This window comes from Cyprinus carpio, chromosome A13, assembly GCF_018340385.1.
Source record: "Cyprinus carpio isolate SPL01 chromosome A13, ASM1834038v1, whole genome shotgun sequence".
Taxonomy (NCBI): Eukaryota; Metazoa; Chordata; class Actinopteri; order Cypriniformes; family Cyprinidae; genus Cyprinus; species Cyprinus carpio.
The window spans coordinates 15,094,767-15,121,594 of record NC_056584.1 but is presented as its reverse complement, the minus strand read 5'-3'; the positions used below and the strand labels follow the sequence as shown (position 1 = coordinate 15,121,594).

General features: G+C 38.3%; 1 long non-coding RNA gene across 1 annotated transcript; it reads left to right on the top strand.

The window, feature by feature from the left end:
• Window positions 1-2,248: 2,248 nt before the first annotated feature.
• LOC122147228 lies at window positions 2,249-10,675 on the top strand. Its single transcript, XR_006161499.1, has 3 exons — window positions 2,249-7,039; window positions 8,488-8,578; window positions 8,679-10,675. It is a non-coding gene; the product is annotated as an uncharacterized LOC122147228 (long non-coding RNA).
• Window positions 10,676-26,828: the final 16,153 nt, after the last annotated feature.

Below are 26,828 nucleotides of genomic sequence, written 5' to 3'. Positions count from 1 at the left end.
TTGCAGAGGAGACCTTTGTGCTGCACTGTACACTCACAAAGAAACAAAGAGCGATATCTCATAAAACATAACAGGATTACAGCCTGAATGAACACACACACACATACATAAATATGAGACACGCACATTCTCTCCCTGGGTTTTGCACTCACGCAGGGCCTTTATGGAGAGACATGAGTAAAACCAAATCAATACAGGAGGCCATACTGATGAAGAATGAATCTGAAAGTGATTATATCTGTAAACAGTGATCAATATGAAGCCATTGCGCAGAGTGCGGGATAAAACCAGCCTCGATTAATTCTCCATCACTTCACTGTCCTTCACTGGAGCTTAATAGCATCAGTATGCAATTGCAGCGGCAAAATCATTTTCAGCAATATGTTTTACTATCATTGTCACTGATTGGAAGCAGTTCTTTCATTTTACATTTGAGAAATGTGTAGTTGCTAAAAGCAGATCAGTATATATGCTTTGCATGATCTGTTGTTCTTTCTGGAAAATGGTCATCGTCTGACTGCTCGTCTCTATCTCTCCTCCGATTCTCTCTCGAACTGTCTGCGGTGCTGTGATTCAGGTGAAGATGGTGGACTTGTGACAGATCAGGGCATTCAGGCTGGTGACATTCCTCCTGGCGAGCAGATCCATCCTGGGCCGGGGGTGAAAAATGCAGCACCGCCCTGCTGCTCAGTTGCAGATGAATGGAGCTATCTGTCTTGTCACGAGGGGTCGGCGGGAGAGGTTACAGCCCAACTGTACCTGGTCTCCGGTGCTGACGCCTGCACGCCATTTCCCTTTACAAGGGAAGAAACAGACAAAAAGAAGAGAGGGGGAGAGAGAAACAAATCCAGCCCCATCAAGCACTTCTTCAGTCCCTCCAGAGCCCATCTCACTTCCCATCATCCCACAGTCCTGCTGCCCTGAGCGCAGGCTTTGACACATCTATATGTTTTTCCTTCTGACCTTTCAACGTCCTTTCTGTCAGCGCCTGTAAACCATAAGCTGATGTATGAGGGCAATTTTTAGCGGTGCCACTTGTATCTGAGTGATTGCGCACATTTTACATTTGGGGGGCCTGCCACCCTGCCACCTCCTCAACATCTCTTTATTTGCTTTGCTTGAGGTTGAGGCAGAGAAACTGAAGGGAAGGAATAAAAAGAATGGATAGGGAGGGGACAGTGGAACCCATTCTCAACAACCTCTGGGCAATAGGCCTGCTCTTTATCAGTCCGGTGCACTGAGCCCTAAGGCCAGGCCTGACCAGTCACACCTTGGAAACACTTACTTGAACAAACACCAACATCAGTGTGACAGACTTCTGTACAAAGTGTGTGAATGGAGGAACCTGAGAACTGCTCAACTCTCATTGGAATGCTGATCTCGCACATAAATGTCTAATACTAATAACTGTAATTCAGGTGTTTTCACTGGGGTCTTCACATTCTTTACTATGGGGTTAGCAGTCCAATAAAAAAATTAAAATTAAAAAACAATTTTTTTTTAGCAATGTCAAAATTAACATGTTTAGATATTATTCTATTAAAAGTTAGCAATAAAAAAGATTTTAAAAACATTTATGCAAATTGTACTACTTTAAAAATATAAAAATACTGTTTTATTTACTGCTTTCTTGAGACTGTCTAAAGTTGGAATTAATAGGAATTCATATTTATTGTGAAAAGTGAATTTACTTGAAAATGTTTCTGTTCATGTTTATACATCTAAAATTAATCTGACAATGATGCTGTTACAAAAAAGGTATGCTGTTAACTTAAATATTTTCCAAATAATACTTTATTCAATTTTATATATATATATATATATATATATATATATATATATATATATATATATATCAAATTTTATAAAATCAAATCAAAATCAAAAATCAAAAAAAAAAGAAAATAATTTTTTTTTTATAACATAATATTTAATATTGTTTTCAGGGTTATTATAGTTATCTAAAACTAGAACTAAAGAAATATAGGAAAGAAAAAATAAATCATATAAATTTTAACTGATAAAATATAAAGAAAAACCTTGATCTTATTTGATTTCAGCTAGTTGCCAACATTTCTCATTTTAATTTATTTTAACTTATACTAAAATATCCTAAACTGAAATAAAAATTAATTTAAAAATAAAATAATAAAAAATGTAAAACACAACAAAATTACTAAAACTTTAGCTAAAATTAAAATAAAATAGAAAATGTTAAAATATAAACTAATTCAAAATATTATTTAAAAAAACTATAAAGTATATAAATAACACTTGTACAATGTCAATGTAAAAGTCAATTACTTAACTGAGGAAACATGTCTTTATAAAATCACACTTAATATTTTTCTCACACAGTAGAAATGTAATTGTACGTGTGTGTGTGTGTGTGTGTGTGTGTGTGTGTGTGTGTGTGTGTGTGTGTGTGTGTGTGTGTGTGTGTGTGTGTGTGTGTGTGTGTGTGTGTGTGTGTGTGTGTGTGTGTGTGTGTAAATATTTATTTATTTATTTATTTATTTATTTATTTTGAAAGCGAGTCCCTCAAAAGGGGATCATCATATTTGTTCTCATTGCTTACATTGCAGGTGTTCTAATTTTTATGTGTCTACAATCTCAAAGCAGTTTCAACCATAATCCAAAAAAATAAATGGTGCTGTTCATATCCTGTGGTAGATGCTACAGAAAACTTCCCATTATCCTCAGTGTTCAGAACTGTGAACACTTTCTGGTGACATACAGTATGTTCACTGTCACATCCTGAACACTTGGGTCAGCTGCCTCTCTACTCTTCTCATCACAAACTCTGACAGCCTAACAAAGCAGTCATTAGACAGCCTCTCAGACATGACTAGCACACCCCCTTTGCTTCAGGGAAAACTAGCATAATAGAATAAGAAGCAGAGTGGAGTTAGCATTCGCCCCAAAACAAACACACACAAAACAAAGCCTCATCTTTTTTAGATTTTCTTTCCTTCGTTCACTCCCCTGGTTCTTGGTCTCCATATTTATAATTTAGCATTATGACATTTTATTTTGTGCAGCTTGAAAATGACAATGTCAGTGGTATAAATATGGAAAACCACTCCTGTGAGAAAAGCCTTTATATTTTAGTAGGTTAAAACTAATACAAACAAAACTGGAATTATTAATTATAAAAAAGGAGAGCGAGAGAGAAAGGCCAAATCCCCACATTTCAATATAATTTGCATTTAGATTTTGAGTCGGATTTTCAGCAACTTGACTGTTTTCCCCCTTCTTGCGTTCTCTCAAATATCTTGCAGGATCAAAGGCTTTCATTAGGTTTAACTCCTCCAAGCATTGTTTGCCTCCCAGGACTACAACAAAGTTCCCTCAGTGTGCCTGATTCAGAAGAATAAAGAATTAGTTATTCCTGGACTAATCTGACATCAAACAGTGGAGAGGAAGATAAAAGTGACAATGGTGAGCGGGGAAGATTGGCCATATGTTTCCACAGGCACCCAGAGCAGTCAAGCTCACACTCTCACATCTAGAAAAAAATACCTTTTAGATGAAGATAATGGCTAATAATAATAATAATAATAATAATAATAATAATAATAATAATAATAATAAACTATTATTACTATTATTATTATTATGTTGTTGTTGTTGTTGTTTTCCTGGACATGTGTAATATCTTAATTCATTACTCTACAGAGTTTTCAAGGATTTAATATTAATTGATACTACTACTACAGCTAATCATCATCATCTTAGCATTTAACAGTCATATTTTCAGTCAAAGAAATACCTCACGTATTACAATTTATTTCCGTCTTTTTTAATATTAAATTCCCGCCAACTCCCAGAGAGTAATAAATTAAGATATCTTATATGTCCAGGATATACTGTGGATATCTCTGTGGAATCGCATCTTTATTACAGTTGGCTGGATGAAATCTTCATTCAGCTCCCCTTATTCACTTAGCTGCCATTTTTATAGTCCTTTAAAATAATTATATCCTAGAATTACAGGTTTTAATCTAAGGCATATGCAGTTGCTCATTGAAATAAGTTGTCGTAATATGATCTGTCTGCTTTGAATAACTTGGTTTATGCGCTTGATCTTGCTGATGAGTGTGTGTGAGTGTCTATAGTAAGGCCACAGCTAAAGGAAGTTGAGCACATGTTCACAGAGGTGTTCTGAGGACAGTTTTTAGGACCCAGGTCTCCTTTAAATTCACCACAGCCTTTACCTACTTCTGAGCTATACACAAAAAAAACTCATACCGTGGTGTGCACACATACACACGCAGACACTCATGAGCACAGGTCAAACCTTGCCTCAACTACAGTCAATCATTACATTTCTGTAAAGAATAGCATTTAATTTCAATCTGACTCTGAGAAGTGAAGTGTGCAGATTATTATTTTCTATAGCTTGCAAAATGATAGATCATGTAGAAAAAGCTGAATGAGTTCAAATGAGCAGTCAGAAAAATAATTACCTGAATTCTCATAGTGTAATTTTCTGTAATCATCAATAATACAAGATCTCAAGAGCCCTATTGCTAGGATAGACTAAATAATTGTGATTTGATTCAATGTCACTTCCTGTAGATATAGATCTTTATCTTTAAGTGCTGAGTACCTGACAAAAAAACCTACAGATTAATTTGCATAATGAAGTTTGACAGGAAAATGATTTAATTACAGAATTTTTGAACTGCTTCCCTCAATCTTCCTCACTCTCATTCATAATCAGATTTAGAGACACACACATACACAAACAATTAACAGATGGTATCACAGACAAAACTGTAAATGTACTCCTGTTAACGTCTACCAGCCTTTCTGCTGTTCTAAAGCTGCCACTGTAAATTTATATTTTTCCCATGTCATTTTTTATGCTGGATTAGTTTGTATGCAGGATCGAAAATTAACTGTCAAATGCTAGAAAATTGGCTTGGATAAGTAAATAAACATACTGTAGGCACTGCAACATTACATAGTTTAAACTGAACTGTGACAATGATAGTCTAAGCCTTGCTGTTTTAAGTTTCAAATCAAAATACTTTTTAAACCATTTTAGAAGACACGTTATCATGAGATAGTTTTTTTTTTTTTTTTTTGCTTGTTTGTTTGTTTGATTTTAAGCAAAAATTTTATTTTAATTTTTTTTGTTTCAATTGGCAGGTGTGGCCAAAACCAAATTTTTAACCCCGTGTGTATATTTTGTGGCACAAAGAGCGTAGGATGGTAGGAAAGCTCTAAGATGGAGATCAGAAGAATTGGGTTAGAAAAATATAGTGAGGAGGAAGTGGGGTGAGTGGAGGTGTGGAGGGGTGTAGAGGGGAGGGCACGGGGGCAAAGCAGTCATCAGATGAGGAAGATGACGGGCCGCATCCCCACGAGCTGCCAGATGGCACAGGATCAAAACCTCCAGAGGGGAGTAACAAACACAAATATTTGTTCGCATGCTGCTCTGAAACACACACGCATGCAGAAGGAACACGTGTGCGCAGGCACAGACAAAAGCCACATTTCCCTTGTGTCTCACAACCAAGCCATCTATCTGTCTACCACAGTATTTATATTCCTCTGTAGTAGACAAAACCCGGGTTATGTTTATCAATCTTACATATTTCTCTCTCCACCTGTATACAAATTCTTTACGATGTTTAGTACCCACCGACCCACCCACCCTTAATTCTTATGCATATTCACTTTTGTCGCATATATTGTGTGTAAAAATAAGTCTTGAACATATGAAATGAGTTACAGTTACCTTATTTCCTATACAGTTCACCGCTCAAGGCCATATAAGTCACTTTTGCAGTCGAAAGTATTACTCCCTTTTGCTCATTTGCATATTCAAAGTTCAGCTGGTAGGATTGGTCATTCCCACAGAGACCTGTTCTGACTGACGCCCCTGCCCCTGATCTTGGCTGTGCATAAGAATAACATCTATCAGTAAGAATCAAGTCAACTTTGTTTGTGTCTCATCAATGCAGATGCCCCTGTCTCAATGACCCTGTATCTTTAGGGGTGCAGATTCAATGATTTCCTCTTTCCTGCAGAAACCTGTCCTGGGCCTGTGATAAATTGGACAGAAATTCATGGGAGATTACCAGACAGGCCTGCAAAGTGCCGTAGCAGCACCCATAATGGATACGCTTCATCTCTAAATCCTAAAAGGCCCCGCTACATCTGTCAAGCATGCCCTGAGAAGCCTCCCCCAGTTCAGATGTTATCACCACTATGCCTGCATCAAAAGATTTAGTGTCCACCCTGGAGGATGGTTATGTAGCACAGTTTGCAGGGCAACACAAGAAGTCAGCCAGACCTGGGGGAGAACGGAGAAGGAGGAGTAGAAAAAGACGGTGAGTTGAAAAGGAAAGATAACCTGGAGATAGTACACAAAAAGGGCTGCTGGAGGAAACAGGGAGGAAGGATGAGAGAAAAAACGGTGGTGGCATACAGTACATACTCCCCCCCTTCGCCCTCATCTGTCCAACTGCCTCCTTTTCTCCACCACCAACGGGTCCACTAGACCAGCGAGAGACATAAAACATCAGAATAGAGGTAGTGCAAGAGTGGAAGAGAGAGATAAGGAGAAGAAAAAAGGAGGAATAGAGACAGAGATAGCAGAGGTTGCCTCTCTGTGAGTCTGTAAGTGCCAGATAGAGCAGGCGATAGTGTGTGTGTGCGAGCATGTGTGAGATGGCAGTTCTCTTTTCCCCCTTTTCTTGGACTCCAGCTTGACTTTAATCTGTAGCCTTACCAGATCATTACAGGGCTACTAGGCCTCTGGGAGCTTGGGGAAAAAACTGACACGATCTGTCTTCTCCTCTCCCCAGCACTGCTTCATCTGGGCTCTATTAAAAAATTTAAAGAGCCTCCAGCAGGTTCTTAGCCCTGAAAATGGACAGTATCCAAGGATGAGCGGGAGAGGGAGCTGAGCCGAGGGGCTCAAGAGTCAGGCTGGGGCCTGAGTGAGCATGAGCCCAGACAGCTTCACCCAGACCGGGGGAAGGCCCGACACAGCTCCCGCTCGGCCAGTCTGCTCCACGCAGCCGTAAGAAAACATGATTATATTATTATTTCAGGGCTTGCTACTCGACGCACGGATGGAGGTGAAGGGGAGGGGGTTGAACGGCAAGGCATTTAGGGGATTAGTATACGCACCCTCCCAATGGGTCAGCTGCTAATCAGAACCCTCACGAGATTTCACCAAGATTTTCTCCTTATGAATAATTTCACCAAAGGCAGAGAAAACGGGCACATTATTTAGAGAGGGAGAGAGTCTTTTGATGTATTTTCTCCTGAATAAGCATGGGTACTCGAGGATTTCTAGCCCTTCAGAGCAACAGGGACTGGCTTATTAAATGCTTCTGCCGCAATGCCTGCGAGCTAGCCGAGATTAATATCAGCGTAACCTGTTACTTAATTCATTATGGGGATACAGGCTAATTTGATTTGATATTATTTTAATAAAGTTCTGTGATATATAAGATTGTTTCAGGCTATCAAAATAATTTTCCAGTTATTACAGTTATTCAACCAAGTCCTTTGATAGCAGCAGTTGGTCCTGGCCTGTCCTGAATACATTAAGCCTTGAATGATTCATCGCTGCTCAGAAATGTTAAACTGGAGGAGCGATGTGTTTATGTGCTGATGTTTTCCACCGCTCTTTATGGGGGGTTGGGAGGAGAGAGAAAGAAGTATAGGGTGTAGAGAGAGCGTGGGGAATATTTCCGCATGCACCAGGCTTGTACGGATGCCTGAAAAAACTCTTCTTTTTTCCCTCTTTTATACATTTGGAGAGCCATCATACATTAAAGATCTCTGTTGTGTATCGCTGAAGCCGTGGCGCTTAAACCGGATGAGCCGCGACCAACACGTGCTGTAGAAAATGTGTCTCCTCTGTGCGGAGGGCTTGTAAATCGATGCCATATAATCGCTCGGTCTGCAACGCTATATATTAATTCAGCGAGTCATGCTGACTGCAGGCTTTTAAAATATGAAATGCTTGATATGTTTTTAAGATTTCCATTAAAACGTATGGGTGGAGTGGCCAGCCTCAAACAATACTGTACTTTACAGTAAAATACAGCAATGCATTTTACAGTGTCTGTGTCATTTTCACTTACATAATATAAATGCAATGCTAATAATAATGAACACATTATATAATAATAATAATTTAACAGAATGGGCAACAAATTGTTTTTCATTATACTTACTATTATTATGTTCAATGAAATAACAATAATATTTATGTAGAACTTTTGCATTTGTATGTTTTAAGTACTATCTATGTGAAATATTTGGTCGACTGAGATCATTTGTTGAAAATCCTCTTCATTTCTTAACTTTATTATAGAGGTGTAGCCATAGGTGAATTGTGAATCGCTCAACTACTATCCTAATTTATCCTAATTTTTACTTTTTTCCCCTCACGCTTATTTGTATCTCAGATAAAAACAAGTGTTGTAAATGTGTGTTATGTGTGTTGGGGTGCAGGGCTGAAAGATCAGAGAAACCAAGCCTTTAAAGCTCTTCGTCTGTAAAGAGAGACAGGGAGGAAATGGCTGCTATTAAAGAGTCTGCAAGGGTCTGCTCTCAGTAAAACAACACTCACATTGTTTGACCCTGTCTGTGATCTCCCAGACCTTACTGTAGGTTTTTTTTTTTTTTTTTTTTTTTGCACACAGGCTACCCACATAACCTACCAGCACTGCAAAGCACTTCATTCAGTCTGAAACAAGCTCTCTCTTCAAAGAAAGAAAAGAAAAAAATGTCCCAAAGAAACAGAACAAGAACTGTAAATATTCTTGTACTTTTATCTTGTGCCTGTTTGTTTTTAGATTTCAAGTTAAACACAATTTTACAAATGTTTTATACTGTGGCACAGTATGCCCAGCATTCTTTGTGTCTGAGGTCAAAAAAGAGATAATTTGATCAAATCTGATTACTCTCTAGTACTATTTATGTGTGTGAAATTCATTTTGGATAACATAGTTCATTCTAGTTTCAGATTTTGCTTTAAATAAAATGGCATACACTATTGTTATATTTGGTGGTATTAAGTTGTTTGATACTGTCTACACTTCCTTTGACACTTTTTAGCTTGACCACAATTAAAATAACACAGTGCTAAACTGTTAAAAAATGAATGAAACTTGTGTCATAAAACTATACCAAACAATTCATTACAATGGGATTTTCCCCTTTTTTGAGTCTACTTTCATTTACTGAGCAGCAGAAATTCCACTTAAAAATGATTTGAATTCATTTTGAAACTGTCTTCTACCATGGCAGATGATTTAAGAGAAAAGGAAAAATTACCATACTGACCAAATAAGATTTAAGAAGAAATGCTTCCAAAGAAAAGCATTCCTCTGCAAAGAACAATAAAATATATAGTTATTTTCCTAAGTCATTCTTTGAGAGAAGAATTTTCCATGGCAAGCATCACTGATATTGCGGTTGATTTTTTCTCTCTTTTTTTGGGTCAAGTCCAAAGTGTTGCTGACCGCAAAGCCATTTGTCAATGGGAGACTTTGTTTGTTCACCTCCCTCATGGATTACTCCACTGAGTATGGTCCTCACCTGGGCCTGCTTTAATAGGCAGGGACAACACCTGAAGCTCCCGCTGAGGGGCTGTCTGTCATGGCACATGCCTGACTTCTGTAGTATTTGCTGATTTATTTCAAGAACAGTGCTTGCACTTTGTTTTTCTTCTCTTGAGTCACAGGTTTAGCAGTAAGAAAGCATTTCATTACAGAAATTACAGGAATTTAAGTGTGTTCAGGAAAACAACCGATAAGCAAAAGGTCAATAAGAAAGGCATTAATAGAATTTTTCTAAATGTTACTAAATATGTCATTTGTTACAAAACAAATGAAATAAGAGAAGAAATCTGTGCAGTCTTCAAAAAGAAAGACGCAAAGTGCCCCTAATGCCACCTGGTATGGCAATGTGTCATTCCTTTCTCCTCTGTGCATGCAGTGGCAGGTGATAAAGCACTTTTACAAGCTGCAGTAAAGTGCCACTTGTATGCTACCAGATAGTGGAAGATGTTGGAATCTTTTATGTACTATTATAATATTATTTTTGGTTTTGCATCCATATTTATTGCATCTCAGTGTCCTTCACCCAAGGCACTGCAGTTATTGCATGCAGGGATTGCATTGTAAAAACTTAATGCAGGCAGACCATTGGGACAGGAGGACGTCACACACTCTGCCACACAGGTTTGTGTGCTTACCGCATAATATAATTGGCCCTCTGTGAGAGACCCCGCTTTAATAAACGAGGAAAGAAGTTTACAGTAGCACTGATGGGCACTGGAGCTGACTTCATTAGAACAGGCCAAAAAAAAAAAAAAAAAAAAATCTGAATGCTTTTATCCTTTAATACGGTTGCTCAATATTCTATGAAATGGTTATACAAAAATGTGTTTTAACTCCAAAATCATTTTGCTGGGAGTGATAGTGGAGTAATAAAGAAGTTATTGACTAAATTATATTGATTGTCTAGTCCCCAAGTGCTGACCTTGGAATCACTCCATCCCTTCTTCCTCTATGCCTCCCTGCACACTGCCCACTCAATAATATATTATTTTATACATTTAGGGTGCTTTCACATCTCTAGTTCGGTTCATTTGGTCCGAACCAAGGGCAAACAATTATACATTGTAGCATTTTTCAGCTTTTTTGGTTCCTTTTCACACCATACTGATTGCTTTGGTCCGAACCAGTTGAAACGAACCAAAATGCAGTCACATGACAACATCCACATCACTCATTGGCCATGACGTATTTCCTAAACTGCTTTTCGATTAGTCAGAATTTACGTGCGGGAAAATTTACACATAAGAGGAAAAGCCAGCAAACAACACGGAGACAACACAACTATGGAGAGATGACTGCGCGGGCTGGTTTTGTCCCTGGCCATAATCTATTACATTGTTTATATACACGACAATATGCAAACAATACATTTCTATAATGAAACGTGGATGCGGTTTGAAAACAACGTTCTAATGCACTGCAAATGGCGAGCGGGATCGCTCGTAACTTCAAGCGGAGGCGTGCATTAATCCACAAGCTGCCATGCTAAAGTGCAAACTGTCAACAAACACTTTCTCATCCTATAATGCACAGCGCAGCTCACTACGGCAGCTGGTTTAGTCCAAAAATGATCAGTACTTTTTGCAGTTGGGTCTGTTCGAGGTCAGATCACCTTCTCACCACAAACAAACCGCTCCAGAGTTCGTTTGAAAGCGTACCGAGACCACCTCTTCAAGCAGGTCTCGGTACGCTTGTTTGGTCCGCCTTTGGTGCGCACCCGAGTGCAATTTCTGCTTTCACACCTGCCCAAACGAACCGCACCAAAGGGGGAAACAAACTCTGGTACGATTCAACCGAACTTAATGAGGCAGGTGTGAAAGCACCCTTAAGCAAAACAACAAATAGCTGCACAGTACAAGGTGAGGAATTACTGGTAAATTTTTCATGGCTATTTGCGTGTAGGAATTTGGCAGCCCTGTGTGATGAGTGATTAAAATTGGTGTTCAGTCAAGACTTGATTAGGGGTTGCCATTCAACTGCAAGAAGAGAGAAAAAAACAAAAAAAAGGAAATGAAAAGGAAAACAAGAGGAGGAAAGGCACAGTGTTTTTCTTCGACTAAATCAGATAATGACCTTGAAGATTTGGCGGCAGAAATGGTAGCGCTAACTACTTTCAAGCTAAAGCCTGATTTATTTGCAAGGTTACAAGCAGAAACAATGGCCATTGATTTGGCCGGGGTAATTGCTGTGTGTAGACGCAACTGGCAGGACCTAGTCCTGGGGGTGGAGACGGTTGCTGGGGGGAGTGCTAAAAGGCTTAATAAACCAGCTTTCACCTCTTCAAAAAATACTAAATATATGCAATCCTATTTTCCTTTTCATGTTATTACTGAGAAAGGACTCCATAAGTGTATTTGTTCACACTTTATTTTATGTCCAATTCTCACTATTAACAAACCATTAACTATGACTTTTGATTCAATAAACTCTTAATTTGGTGCTTATTAATAGTTAGTGAGGTAGTTGTTTAGTTTAGGTATTGTGTAGGATTAGGGATGTAGAATATGGTCATGCAGAATATGTGCTTTATAAGTACTAATAAACAACCAATATGTTAATAATAGGCATGCTAATAAGTAATTAGTTAATAGTGAGAACTGGTCCCTATACTGAAGTGTTGTCGTATATTTATATTCATATTTATATTATATAGTTCTGTAATATTTGAATATTTGAGAGAGTAAATGGCATTATCCAGGTCTGTTAGTCCGACATTGCAAAAACCAGACTGATATAATTTCACATATTTTAACATATTTGGGATTTACTTCATGTACAGGGCCGGTGTCATCCACCCTCATTTGCATGTTGAGATGATGGTGTTTGAGGAAAGCCGTGGTTATGCTGTGATATTCATTTAGCTCAAACTAAAACAGTAATATGACAGCTATATAAACAGAAGGGATTTTGTACATTTTTACTCCTGAGAATCTTGTGAATTTATACAGGTCAATAAGGAATATTTTATTCTTAGTTTGGCAAAGCCAAAGATGACTGAATCTGTAACTGGCAAAAGAATATTCCACTGTACAATAGTTTATAGGGTTGAGGACCAAATATTTATATAGGGTGCCCAGATGTATCAAAGCCATTTCTATAAACAATCTTACTTTAATTTACTTTCTGTTCTTTACAGAATTAAAATACAAACATTAAAGAAATAGTTCATTCAAAAATACAAAATTCTGTCATCACCTACTAAACCTCACTTCATTCTAAACCTGTATGACTTTCTTTCTTTGTTTTTCCCGCACAGTCTCAGACTGTCATTATATGGACAAAAAAAATGTCTCAAAAAAATTTTGTGTTCCACAAAAAAAAAAAAGAAAGTCAGTCACATTTGGAACGACATAAGGGTGAGTAAATGATGACAGATTTTTTTTTTTTTTCTTTTTTTAATCTTTGGTTGTCTTTTGTTTATTTAATGAGGAGGTTATGTGATTGTCCTGAATGAGCTAATGCAAATGATGCTAGTGATGCACGGCATTTGGATGAACTCTTAATAACGTCATACACATCATGGCCTGGGGCTTGATGTGGTATGTCCTCTATCTTTTCTTCTCTCCCACCGGGTCAGGCTGTGTCCGGAGCACCTTTCTTCTTCCTCTGGCCTACATTCTGTTCTCCAACCACAGCAGCTGGCAAACTGAGCACACGGTCCCTGGCAGGGAAGAGCTCCTCATTTGAATCAATTATACATACCCTTCTCCTGGAGTCAGCCTGCATTTTTCATGCTCACAGAGGATATTTTATGAAATAATGTGTCCAGTTGACATGTTGCTAAAAGCTGTGGCCTGTCCCCTTCGTTGCCTCCTGTTTTGGCTCTGAAGTCAACACACAAACACTCTTTGTGAAGTCCAGTGAACAAATAAACACACATGCACACACATATATACAGACCTTAGCTTATCTTCTGCCTTAAAGCCAGAGTATGTCTGTGAAAAGTATCACATGCAACGCAGCTAAAAGCATGTACTCTCCATGTGTGTCATACATTCAGTGGATCAGATCTGTTGTTTGTTATGTCAACACCCCTGTTTTAACTGAAAGAGAATAACTTCCTCAGGTTTTACAGCGTTAAAGTGTTTCTCTTTTCTCTAGTTCTCCTTCCTTTGACTCTGCTCCTGTCTGATGCCGCTAGCTGTTGTTTCACCATTTTTCTAATATTTTTTTATCACTCACTCAATCATCACTCAGTCTCTCTCTGTCTCTCTCTCTCACACACACACACACACACACACACACACACACACACTCTATCTCTCTCTCTCTTTCTCTCTCTCAAACTCTCCTTTTCTCTTTGTGGTATGGTAGGTTTTCTCAAAAGTGGGGTTTAAATCTTGCTTCCAAAAAATATAGCAATATTTGCTATATTATTGCAGTTTTTTCAATACTTGCTATTCTAATAATCTTAATGTAATGTTCTATTACATTTTTAAAAAATTTGTATTAAATCAACAGTTAGCAGGTGAGGGTTTTACTGTCTACACAGGAAGAAAACGTTTTGTTGTTTAATTCTATTCACCTTTTACCCAGCACGCAATGGGGCATGAATAATTAATATGGTTGTATTGTTTGAACGTTTGCCTGTTTTATTTGCACTGTTGTTGTTGATTTGGTTGTCACACTCAGTAACGTTGTCGTGTGATGTCAGGATGAGTTTGTTCCTCTTAATGTTTAGTTAGTTTTTTTGTTCCCCTTGACATGTTTGTGTACCAGGTGATGGAGTCTATGTATGATTGTTTGTATATTTGTATTTATTATTATTATATATTTTATAATGTGCTAAACAGTTATAAGCTCTTTTAACAAACATTTTCTTAAAGTTACTTTCTAATTAATTGTTATGTAAATTACAGATTTTAAGCCGTGGCAGCTTTTAAGTTGCTAAAAAAAAAAAAAAAAAAAAAAAAAAAAAAAAACATTCAAACTGTTGCCTTAATGTTATCAACTTCTACAAATGCCCTTTTTTTCCATTTGAACACTAAGTTAATAAGCATTTTTATTTCAGAGATTTTGTTGGTTAGATCTATTAGTTTGTCTTCTCTGGGTGTTGCAAAAATAAACAAATGAACAAACTGAATGCGTTAAATGCCTCTCCGAATTCATCAGTCTTTCTCACCCCTGCACCAGCTTGTTCAGGAGGTGTTGCCAGCATCTGCCATTTTTGCATAATGCGCAAGGTGTTTGGAAAGGGGTCTGTTCTTGGATGGTACAAATTGCTTTTTTGACCTAGTAATTAACTTGGGAAGACGCAAGGAAGAGCTCAGTGATGAAGCCTTGTGGCCAGATTTTAACATGGCTGCATAAATTATCATTTATTTTATCACCATAATGCCCAGTTGCAGTGTCCTGAACCCATCAGAAGACACAGCCATATAATGGATGGGGTGTGTGCAGTCTTGCTGCACATCTGTAGATTAAGCAGGCAGCGTCCTGCATGCATACCTTCTTTTCATGAAACAAGTTAGTCTTGATGCATCTCCAGAGACATTCTTACACATGACCTCACAGCAAACACACATACACACACAGAGAGAAAGAACACTGATTATGCATGCGTCAAGAGGTGAAACATGCTCTGGATATGGCTGATTTGACACTGGAAACAGTCCAGATTGTCTTTGGAACAGCTGTCATTAGAGAAATGTAAAAACAGGAATGCAGTTAGAAGTGTCAGATCGATGATTCATCCGCGTCCATTACCGTGTTCCTCAATGTACGGAGACACGGCTACATGCTGCCCACCCCATCTGCATGCTGGACCCACTATACTGGAGCACACCTGACACCCACGTCACACACACACACAAATAAAATTAGTTCCCCCAAAACTAGCTTTCAAGGCACCATAATGTCATATCTAAAGCAAATTCAAGTGAGCTTTAGTCATAGAAAATATGCAATGATTACAATCCTTAGTTTGATATCCTAAGATTATTTAAAACAACAACAACAATGGCCAGTTATTAATGAACTTGCATCTTATGAACTTTCAAGGCAGCATTAGTCCCACCATATACCTAATAACTCTTAGATTCCAAAACAACTTTATTATCTGGAGCAAAAAAAAAAACTAAAGAAACTAATGATAGAAATTATAGATCAAAATGATGGTTTCATAATGTATGTATTCTTAATCATGAAAATTTTGGAGTGCTGGTTTGAATTGGATGTAATAATGCATGTTGTGTATACATGTTACCATTGTTGAGTTGTCTAGCCACATAAGTGTAAACTTTCTCCATGACTGGAATAGTGTTGGATTGCCAGCCTTGTTTCATTTTGTTACTTACTATTTCATACACTCTGAACATTGCTAATAATAGTTACATCACTAAAAACTTGATTAGTATGAGATATTAGTGTCTTTATATGTTAATTAATAACTTTAAAACTAACTGTACGTGCAGTTTTAGTCTTAGTCTTAAATGTTAACGTAGAACCTAATTAGCCTGCTAGCTTAGTGTTTGCTGATTATTCTCTTTAACACGCTAAGAAAAGCAAAAGCAGATATTAAGATTATAATTAAATAATAATGATTTATGTTTTATTCTGTTCCTTACACAAAGTTAGTGTATGGCTTCAGAAGACTTTGAATGTACAGCATGAAACATAACACAATTTATGATTCTTTACTATACATTACATACTTTTAAAAGCAATTGCATGAAAAAGAGTTTCCAGTATATTATATTTAAACATTATTTTTCTGTGTGTTTCACTGAAGAAAGAACATCATACAGGTTTGGAACAATATAAGGGGGAGTAAATGCTATTTTTTTTCTAAATGATACATAAGTGTTGATCGACTGCCTAATTGTTTACCTCATTTTGTGACACACATATATAGCAGCTTAAGCACTTAAAATGCATTGTGCAACTGCAGCTTATTCTGTTGAAAACAGCTACACTTCACCGATAGGCAGAAGGCAGCCCCTCACTTTTTCTCCTCTCTGGCCTTCACTCCCATGTGAACGTGATATCTTCAATCCATCCAGGGGCGGAGAGTATATGCGTACGCTAGCAGCATGAGCCAACAGTGCCGCACATCTGAGAACTTTTAATTTAGCCTTTATTGTATGGATGATCCTGCATTCAAGGAGCAAACAAGGCCATAATGGAGCGGCCAGCACCTCGTTGTCTGCCTTAAACCAGAGAGAAAAAAACACTGTGAAATCTTCAAAAGGAGAAGGGGTTGATGAGCTCCCTAAAGAGAGCTAGGACTTGTGCTTTAAAAGAAAAAGATTTCACCAGTGTGTGCAATTTTAATTGCGCTCCTATTGCTTGCCCCTAGCCCCCTTCTTTCTCCCACTCTCTCTCGCTTTCTCTCATTCCCTCACTCAATCTGTCTGGCCTTCAAAGGGAGTCTCATTCACTCTATTTTAATTTCATAAAGTAACCCTGAGGACAAAAGCAGAACCACTCATGTGCAAAACTTCTTTATTTCAGAATGACATTACAGTGTTTTTGTGGAGTGTGACACCATGGAGAGCTACAGAGTCACTGAGAGACGACTTTGGCTTCTCCCTGTGTGTAGAGTACTCATCTACCTGCTGATAAATTCATAATGTGCTCTGTAGTAAACGCTCACATAAGGTAATGAAAATTAGTCAGACCTTATCCTTTTTTCCCCACTATCACCTCTTTAAAAATGGTTCATTGGGCCCTCTGCTTGTACTTCTGAATGCTTTTGAACAACATCAGGCTGTGTGTCAAAGCAGTGACCACAATTTTTGAAGAAAATGCTCTTGTTTCTGCAAGAATCAACTTGCCTGTCTCTTTGTTTGGAATTCCCCATCCTGTTTCCTCTCAGAGGCTCCTGATGGGCTGGATGCCTTTTGCCAGCATGCGTGTCTGTGTGAGAGCTGTGTAAGATGAGCGTGGCTCTGTGCTGTCCACCTTGCCCCACAGCGATGAGTTCTTTCTTACTGTAATTGCCGGGCTTTGTTCTGGCTCTCCTTTTTGTTGTGTGGCTGTAAAAGGGTATAAATGTAGAACAGCAAAAAGAGGTCAGACCTGCAGTGAAAAGTGCAGCAAAGGGAAACTTAAACCTGAACACAGAACCAAGACCTTTCCACTCTTTAAAATGGAATGGGCAGGATTGTAAATGGTTTCAGCAGTAATGATAGATTGAATCAAAGCTGACAACCTCAGGTTGATATCATAATGACCAATGCATTATATTTAGATGATAAAGTGTATCTTTAGACAATTACATTTTGGATAAAAGAACCTGATACCTGAATGTTTTTTTTTTTTTTTTTTTTTTTTTTCATGGAAAATCCCAGCATAAAATGATAGTTTTAAAATTATGGTTGTAATTTGATAACCGAATATGTGTTGGACTGTGTTACAATGGTAGTAAAAATGCAATTATAGAAAATCTATATATTTTGAACTTCTAATCAGATACATTTTCTAGTAATGATTACAAATGAGTGCATTTTCATGTATAGTATAATCTAACACAATTATGCTTACCAAGCCCATATGTGGTCAAAGTTCATATGCCCTTAAACTTTGTATATTTATCAGAGAAGTTCTTAGTGTTTAGGCAAAACACAGTTGATTTTTGCCTGTTAACCTGATATTGCACCACTCTGGTGACTATGTGCACATACCTGATTACAGTTTTTGACACTAAAATGGAACAAAAACTGACCCTGACACAAACCGTTTTCTTGCATTGTTGTGCTTTCATAATGAGCTGATTTGTTTGTAATACAAACCCAATTCCAGTTGGGAATCACTGTACAAATTGTGAGTAAAAAAGGAATGGAATAATTTACAAATCTCAAAAACCTATATTTTATTCACAATAGAATATAGATAACCTATCAAAATGTTGAAAGTGAGACATTTTGAAATGTCATGCCAAATATTGGCTCATTTGGATTTCATGAGAGCTACACATTCCAAAAAAGTTGGGACAGGTCGCAAAAAGAGGCCGGAAAAGTTAAATGTACATATAAGGAACAGCTGGAGGACCAATTTGCAACTTATTAGGTCAATTGGCAACATGATTGGGTATAAAAAAGAACCTCTCAGAGTGGCAGTGTCTCTCAGATATCATCATCTACATCTATCATCATCCAAAGATTCAGAGAGCAGCGAAAAATAGTGGAGCAATATCAGAAAGGAGTTTCTCAGAGAAAAATTGCAAAGAGTTTGAAGTTATGATCATCTACAGTGCATAATATCATCCAAAGATTCAGAGAATCTGGAACAATCTCTGTGTGTAAGGGTCAAGGCCAGAAAACCATACTGGATGCCCGTGATCTTTGGGCCCTTAGACGGCACTGCATCACATACAGGAATGCTACTGTAATGGAAATCACAACATGGGCTCAGGAATACTTCCAGAAAACATTGTGGGTGAACACAATCCACCGTGCCATTCACCGTTGCCAGCTAAAACTCTATAGGTCAAAAAAGAAGCCATATCTAAACATGAAACAGAAGCGCAGGCTTTTTCTCTGGGCCAAGGCTCATTTAAAATGGACTGTGGCAAAGTGGAAAACTGTTCTGTGGTCAGACGAATCAAAATTTGAAGTTCTTTTTGGAAAACTGGGATGCCATGTCATCCGGACTAAAGAGGGACAAGGACAACCCAAGTTGTTATCAGCGCTCAGTTCAGAAGCCTGCATCTCTGATGGTATGGGCAGCTTACACATCTGGAAAGGCACCATCAATGCTGAAAGGTATATCCAAGTTCTAGAACAACATATGCTCCCATCCAGACGTCATCTCTTTCAGGGAAGACCTTGCATTTTCCAACATGACAATGCCAGACCACATGCTGCATCAATTACAACATCATGGCTGTGTAGAAGAAGGATCCGGGTACTGAAATGGCCAGCCTGCAGTCCAGATCTTTCACCCATAGAAAACATTTGGCGCATCATAAAGAGGAAGATGCGAAAAAGAAGACCTAAGACAGTTGAGCAACTAGAAGCCTGTATTAGACAAGAATGGGACAGCATTCCTATTCCTAAACTTGAGCAACTTGTCTTCTCAGTCCCCACACGTTTGCAGACTGTTATAAAAAGACGAGGGGATGCCACACAGTGGTAAACATGGCCTTGTCCCAACTTTTTTGAGATGTGTTGATGCCATGAAATTTAAAATCACTTTTTTTTCCCTAAAATGGATACATTTTTCTCAGTTTAAAACATTTGATATGTCATCCATGTTGTGTTCTGAATAAAATATTGAAATTTGAAACCTTTCAACATCATTGCATTCTGTTTTTATACACAATTTGTACAGTGTCCCAAACTTTTTTGGAATCGGGTTTGTAGTTAGCGATTTAGCGTAAAGAGACACACATTGTTAGCATGCTTTGTTAGTTTGAATCATGAGCTGGATTGTTCTTTTTGCATTTATATTTTTTCTCTCTCTTGTTCATACTTTGTTTTTTCATTTTATTTACAATATGTGTATGCATTTGGCAGACACTTTAACTTAAAGTGACTACAAGTATATACATTTCTCATCAGTTCATGCATTCCCTGGGAACCCATGACCTTGGTGTTGCTAGCCTCTCACTCTATTGTGTAAGCTACTTGAAAGCATCTTTAACCAGTAGCTTCCAGTAGGTTTGGTTGTCATTAGGTTGTCGAATATCAAAGGTCATAACTTGTGTCATGCTCTCTGATGCTCTTTGAGAGTGTTGCTTTGAGCAAACACACACACACACACACACACACACACACACACACACAAAAGCCTCAGGCAAAAATCAATGCACATATGAGTTTTTTTTTAGCTGTTTTATGATATATAATGAGGGTTAGCATGTAGGTCACATCACTGACATAATATATCGGTGCTCGAGAATGATCACATCTGTCTACAGAAATAAGTAACAACTTAAAGGAGCTCCTGACGATTGGTGGGGGGCGGGGGTTGGTTGGGGGGGTGGATGGTGTTAGCAGTAATGGGTTTTGGCAAAGTACAGGCAATATTAGTGATGTTTCCAGATTCCATGAGATTCTCAAGAGGTTTAATTCTGCACCTTGCCAGCACAATTGAACAGAGTAGTTTTACATTTATTCAGTCAAAGGGGTATTTGTTGAGTGTTTTATAAATCCCAAGCTTGGCTGGCTCCCCACATAATTCTCATGTCATTTGCTCATTTTAAAGAAATGATGAATTCTCTCCAAAGAGTTTCTTCAGTTTGTCAAATTCTTTAATTTTAAAAAACATTAAGGTTCTTATGTTTTGTATTCTCCCGGTCTCATACTGTTTCCCTGCGCTTTGGCTCGAGGTGACGGTGTGATGAGTGAGAGAAGATTTCAAAGTGGGGTTTTGCTGTTCAGAAGAGCAGGACCATTGATCAGGCAGCTCTTAGGCCAAGGATAAAACTCTGACGGCAGGCAGGATTTGCAGCTAATGCTTCAGTCTCTCTGGAGCACGAAGACACACACACACACACCTCACCACAGCAATCACGATAGCAGAGTTATGTAAGTGTTAATGATTCTAGGGAGGCATGCTAATTTCTTTCTCCAGACATTCCAATCAGAGGCTAGAACACATGTTATCTCAACAATGTTACTGGGAAACACACCAAAACAAGAAAACCAAACAAAAGAAAAAAAATGCACAACAAAACAACCACAACCAAAATAAAACACAAAACACAAATCAACACAAACCAACAACAAAAACAAAAAACCTGACAACAAAAAAAACAACACCCCAAAAGAGAAAAACATTTTTTTGTTATCTTCAAACAATGTTACTAGGTTTGGGGTCACGTGGGACCTCAGATTATTGTTGAATCTATTTTTTTTTTGTAATTTCATAATTATTTTTTTCAAAATAATTAAATTGGTGAATTGTTAATTAAATGTGGATTAAACGTTAAATGTTCGAACACATATTTTTAGTTTTGTGAAATGAAACCACTTGTTTTAAATTAATGTCTCCTGAATGTTTTCATTTTAACTTGAATCAACAAAACCCGCAGGAATAAAGATGTTACAATGTTTCCTGTGTTTGCTAAAAAAAAAAAAAAAAAAAAAAAAAAAAACCTTATTCAACAAGAGTGAGACTTCCTACATTGTGCTACTTCCACTGCGGGTGGCAGCCCCCACACTTATGTATATTTTACTCTCTAGTGTCATCTGAACACACCATGAACAGGATTAATTTAGATGCTAAGGAGCCCTTGAACTCAGTTGTTTTTGTAGCGTCATCAGCTCTCATTATAATTAAGAAAGCCTCAAGAAGTGGTTTGACAAGTTCGTTTTGAGCCCATTACCAAAAGACAATGAGTTTTCGAAACAGAGCATGTTGTAACATGGAAGGGTAAAGCACTAAGCATGAAGAGCCCAAAGGAATGCAAGTTTTTACAAAACTGACAAACAAACTTCTGAAAGTCCATACGCAAAGCGCGGATTCCAAGAAAGATGATATTTTCATACTTGAAAGTGTGATCATTGGCATACACATATTTACAAAGGTGTACATATTTTGTGTAATTTCATATTCAAATGCTTGAAGTTCTTAACAGACTCAATGTTGACATTTATCAGATTTAGTCCTAAGCCACATCTAGAACTGTACTTTGTTAACTCTGAAATTATTTCAACCCTCAGCATCTCTAACGCAGCAAGCCTTTTCTTTACCCTCCATATGCCGGGCTGCTATTTTCCACGCTGGCACACCAAATCTCAGAAACACGCCACTTCACTCCTGCTTTGGAAGGTCGGGAGTAGCGTCCAGCTTCCGTTTCCCAGACATCAGTGCTGGGAGTTGAACCTGTTCCATGAATAAGTGAGTGGGCGGGTACAACAACGAAAGAAAGCAAGCGCACAGGATCCAGAGAAAGAAGAGGGACTAGGCTCAAAGGGAAAGCAGACAAGATAATCCGTCAGTGCTATGCTCGTCACTCTCGCTTGGGCATGAGAAGTGAGGAAGCGGGAATAGGGAAAAAGGGGGGGGGAAAAAAAAAACACCTGCCTGTCTCTCTGGCCAGCAAGCATGCCGGTGCAAGTCCAACTCTCTCAAGATTTAGTTCATCTCAACCTGGGGCAGGGGCTGCATCGTGCGAGGCCTTCCAGGGGCAGCTGGCAGCCCAGCCAAGTCCCACTGCTGCAGTTGGAACAACGTCTGGCAACACCCACATGCCCGACTAACTGCCTGGCACAAATGAGACTAAGAGAGTGTGTCCACCTTTGCCCTGACCCGAAGGTTAAGCTTCAAATACGGTGCAATTTCTTATTTCCTGCAAACGATAATATTTCTTTCATTTAATAATTATTGCTGCAAAATTGAAACTGAATCCTCAAGACAGGAATTATCACAAACATGTAGAAATGCAACAAATACTGCATAAAAAGCAGTTACACACAATTTTCTTAGATATTCGTTTTACATTAATATTTATCTATAGAATTTAAATGTTTTTTCACTCAAATTTCTACTGTGGCTAGTGTTTGTCCTTACTAAGAAGCGTTGGATTAACAATTTTCTACAATAAAGATATTAGTTTAATATTAGTTTAATGATTAAGTTTAGTAGCTTTTATACAATTAATGAGGGTAATACAACCTAACAATAGATAGGGTAGATTAATGATACAGTTGGTTACAGCATTGGGATTAAGGCCTACTTTGTTGAATGGTTAAGAAAAATCAAATGTCGGTACATTTGTTCTAAAGTGTTGGGGGGGTCAGGACGATCGCAGCTGGTGTAAAGCCGAACCATTGGGTAGGGGAGGCAGGAGCCATTAACTAATAGTATTTGAGTTTAATTCTTTGGATTTCGACTCTCCTGATCGTTTAATAATGGATTAGAAATGTTGAAGGGAATGTTGAAGAGGGATGTTGAAAGATAGAGGATTAGTGTAATATATAATAATCTTTATATATATATATATATATAGAATAAAACATATATGATATATATGATGAAAAGGATCGCTGGTCTGTTAAAGGAGTGCAAGTTATTTGCAGACATTAAAAAGACACGTATAGGCCTTGGTAGGGTGGTGAGAATCTGCCCGTCGACAACGCCGATCATATTTTTGGCACAATACGGAAGGGGAGGAGGGTGGTGGGGTTTTCCTGCTTGGACAGGTTGTGGAGTGTGTCGGACTAGTATACACTGAACACAAAGAGCTGAAGTAGCATGTTGTTTTCACGCCTGCTCATATCCCAGACATTAGGCGGTCAAGGCCTATCCTCTGACTTTGTGCATCACACACTACCTCCCCGAGCACCAACCAAGGCCCAGGAGCGCTCCACAGGAAGAATTAGCCCGACAGTACTCTGTAGCACCAGGCACCGTAACCAGTCCTTGGCTTTGTGCCAATGTCAAAATGAAAACCGTAAACAAAGGGCCCCCAATTCCCACCAGACTGTCATGTAATCAGTCAACATGGACATAGTGGCATTTCTTACTCAGACTCGGCTTGCCTTGGCTCTCCCAATTAACACCTTCCAGGTTCACGGGAATTAGATCATATAACTGAATTAATCCTGTGCATGCGCCAGATGTCCTACACATGGCCACCCCAGCACACACACTTACTACCCTAGCTTGATTTAATATGTCCCAGGAACACAGCTCTTTAGCTGTGATGCAGAATCTTAAGATGGCTAAGGGTCAAGAAATCATTTATGTACGTGTAACATATAGACTTTTTGTGTGTGTGTGGGGTGTGGTACCAGCTGGACCATTTTTTTAAGTGCCTGTAGTTATGCAGTCTAATATATATATATAGATATCAAACTATATGTATTATATATCTATAGTATCGTATATATTTAAATATATTATAATATATATTATCTATAATATTTATAGGGATATATATATGATAGGTATAGTTAGATTTAATTGCACAGGTATCTATAATGTTTACTACATTTCGGAATGTTTGGCTCTTATGCAAAATATAATAAAAAGGAAAGAATCAAAAGAAAAAAGAAAGAAAGAAAGAAAGAAAGAAAGAAAGAAAGAAAGAAGAGAAAGAAAGAAAGAAAGAAAGATCAGGGGGGTGTGGGAGATGTTCAATTAGTCTGAACTAGCAGAAACATTACAATACAGTCCCGCTTCTCACCGCTTATGATCTTCCATCGCGGTATATTGCATGTCACTTAACGACATCCGGTGGAGTGACTTTCCCATGCATGAAAATGCCTACTATCATGGAACTCAATTTAACATTCTTCTAATGATAGGCCAACTACGCTTGCGCTTTGCTTTTTATTATACTTGCGTAGGAGATAAGACGAGAGAAGATGGAGTGAGGGGGAGTGAAAAGAAATCAAAGCCTAGTCCGTCTCCATGTATTACGGGCAGGAGTGACAGTGGTTACAACGCATGTGAAATTATGGTGAAAAGACAGGGTCAGTTACGAGACGTGAGCAATGAATCGGCAAATGACCAGAGATACCATTTTTAGTATGTTAATACAAAATAGCTATGGATTGACTGGGTTACTGGGAATTACATTAAGTTTGTTCAAACTCGAGTAGGAATTAATTTCCTCAACCTTTGGCTTCAACGTCTTTATCAGTCAGTTTCGTGTCTGAATGAATAGGTGAAAAAGGTCAACATTAGTCCATTGATCTTTTCCTCACTGCATAGTTTTCTTTTGTAACATGCGGTTTTAATTTAAGATTTTGCTTTTTACTGAGTGTTGAAATCTTGAAGTAAAGAAAGTTTACTTAAGAAAAAGGGATTTGGATTTGTAGAGAGCCTGCAGTCGATTCCGTATCAATACTGACCTTTTGTGTAAATGGACGCGTTTAGCAAGCAGAACGTAACTAAACCACATTCAAATTGTAAACTGTGAAAGCTCCATACACATTACACATACATAAACAGTATTATAGGGATTAATGCAATATATTCCAATACTGCTAAAGCGAGTTAGACAAGTTATTAATCTAATAATCAGTGTGCACGTAGTAATTAGAGACAAAGCTGCTTCGTCTCAGTTTATCTGTGTGCTTACAAAGCAACCAGAGTTTGGCAGATAGTTTACAGCAGTTCATGGTAGTAAAAACAAACTATTACGAATTACAACTTTTTTTGGCCAAAATACAGCCTTGACAAGCTCGAACAAATACCCTTTTATATAATAAAGTAGAATTTTGCAATATGAAACTATACGATTTCCTTATTAAAGTAGTGTACAATAAAAAGTCTACCTTGATGTGAATTAGATTATATGATATTATATACCTATTATAGTTTAAATATCAACTTATTATACATTTATGTTATGCGTATTTAGTTGCCATAAGTGGAATTGGGGATGCATATCCTAATTTAACAGCAACATTGAAAACAACGGAGACCAAAATCCAACCACAAATTCTCGGGTATGAGTTATTTTTGGCGTTGAAGCACATGTGATGGGCCCTAGGTTTTGAAGAAAACAACTGTGCGAGGACAGGAGAAGCAGATCTCTACGATCACAAAAGAACTAGAAAAGAACCGCAGAAGAGCATGCCATCTTCAAGAACATCTTCTTCTCTGTGGTGACGCCATCTCAGATTTTAAGCTGAAGTTGGGTCAGCTACGCTCCTGTTGACCACGCCTCCGCTTCTGGAGTGCAACCCCTGAATGGGTCTAGGTTACATGCGTGTTTGTGCCCCTCACTTTGCCCCTGAGCATGTAAAGATAGGTAAACACTAGCTCTCTTTGTATGCCAGCTGTCGGTGGGGGGGCGATGGTAATATTATGAACGTTATAATAATCACGTTGTGGGACAAGAACCATTTTCTCGCATTACAATTGCCTTGTGGTGTAAAAATCTTGTGGTGTGATGCTTGTTTCTCGAATGCATTGTAAAGACCCCTAATAGAACATGAAGGCAAGTGGATTTTTTCTCCTGATCTTAATGTTAAGGAAGAAAATGGGATCGCTCCAAAATAGCACTGTTTCTGATTCTGGGTGGCCCACCAGGTGCTTTGTTTGTGACATCCGTTACAAAAGAAGCCTCTCTCCGCGGCCGTTGGGACAAAAAGGTTGCTGCCACTTTAAAGGGTCTAGTTCTACTGCACACAGGCAACTGCCAAGCCAGTTGACTTGCGAACAGTCCCCTGTCAAATACAACGATCCTGCCCAGGCCTCATTGTTGCCTACCATAGTCCAGGCATGGCCCCCCCCCCCCCCCTTCTCCCTTTTTTATTGTTGTTATTTATCAGTGCAGCTTTCGAACCAAAAGAGGACGAGTTGCAACAGTGGGGAAGTGAATTGGTA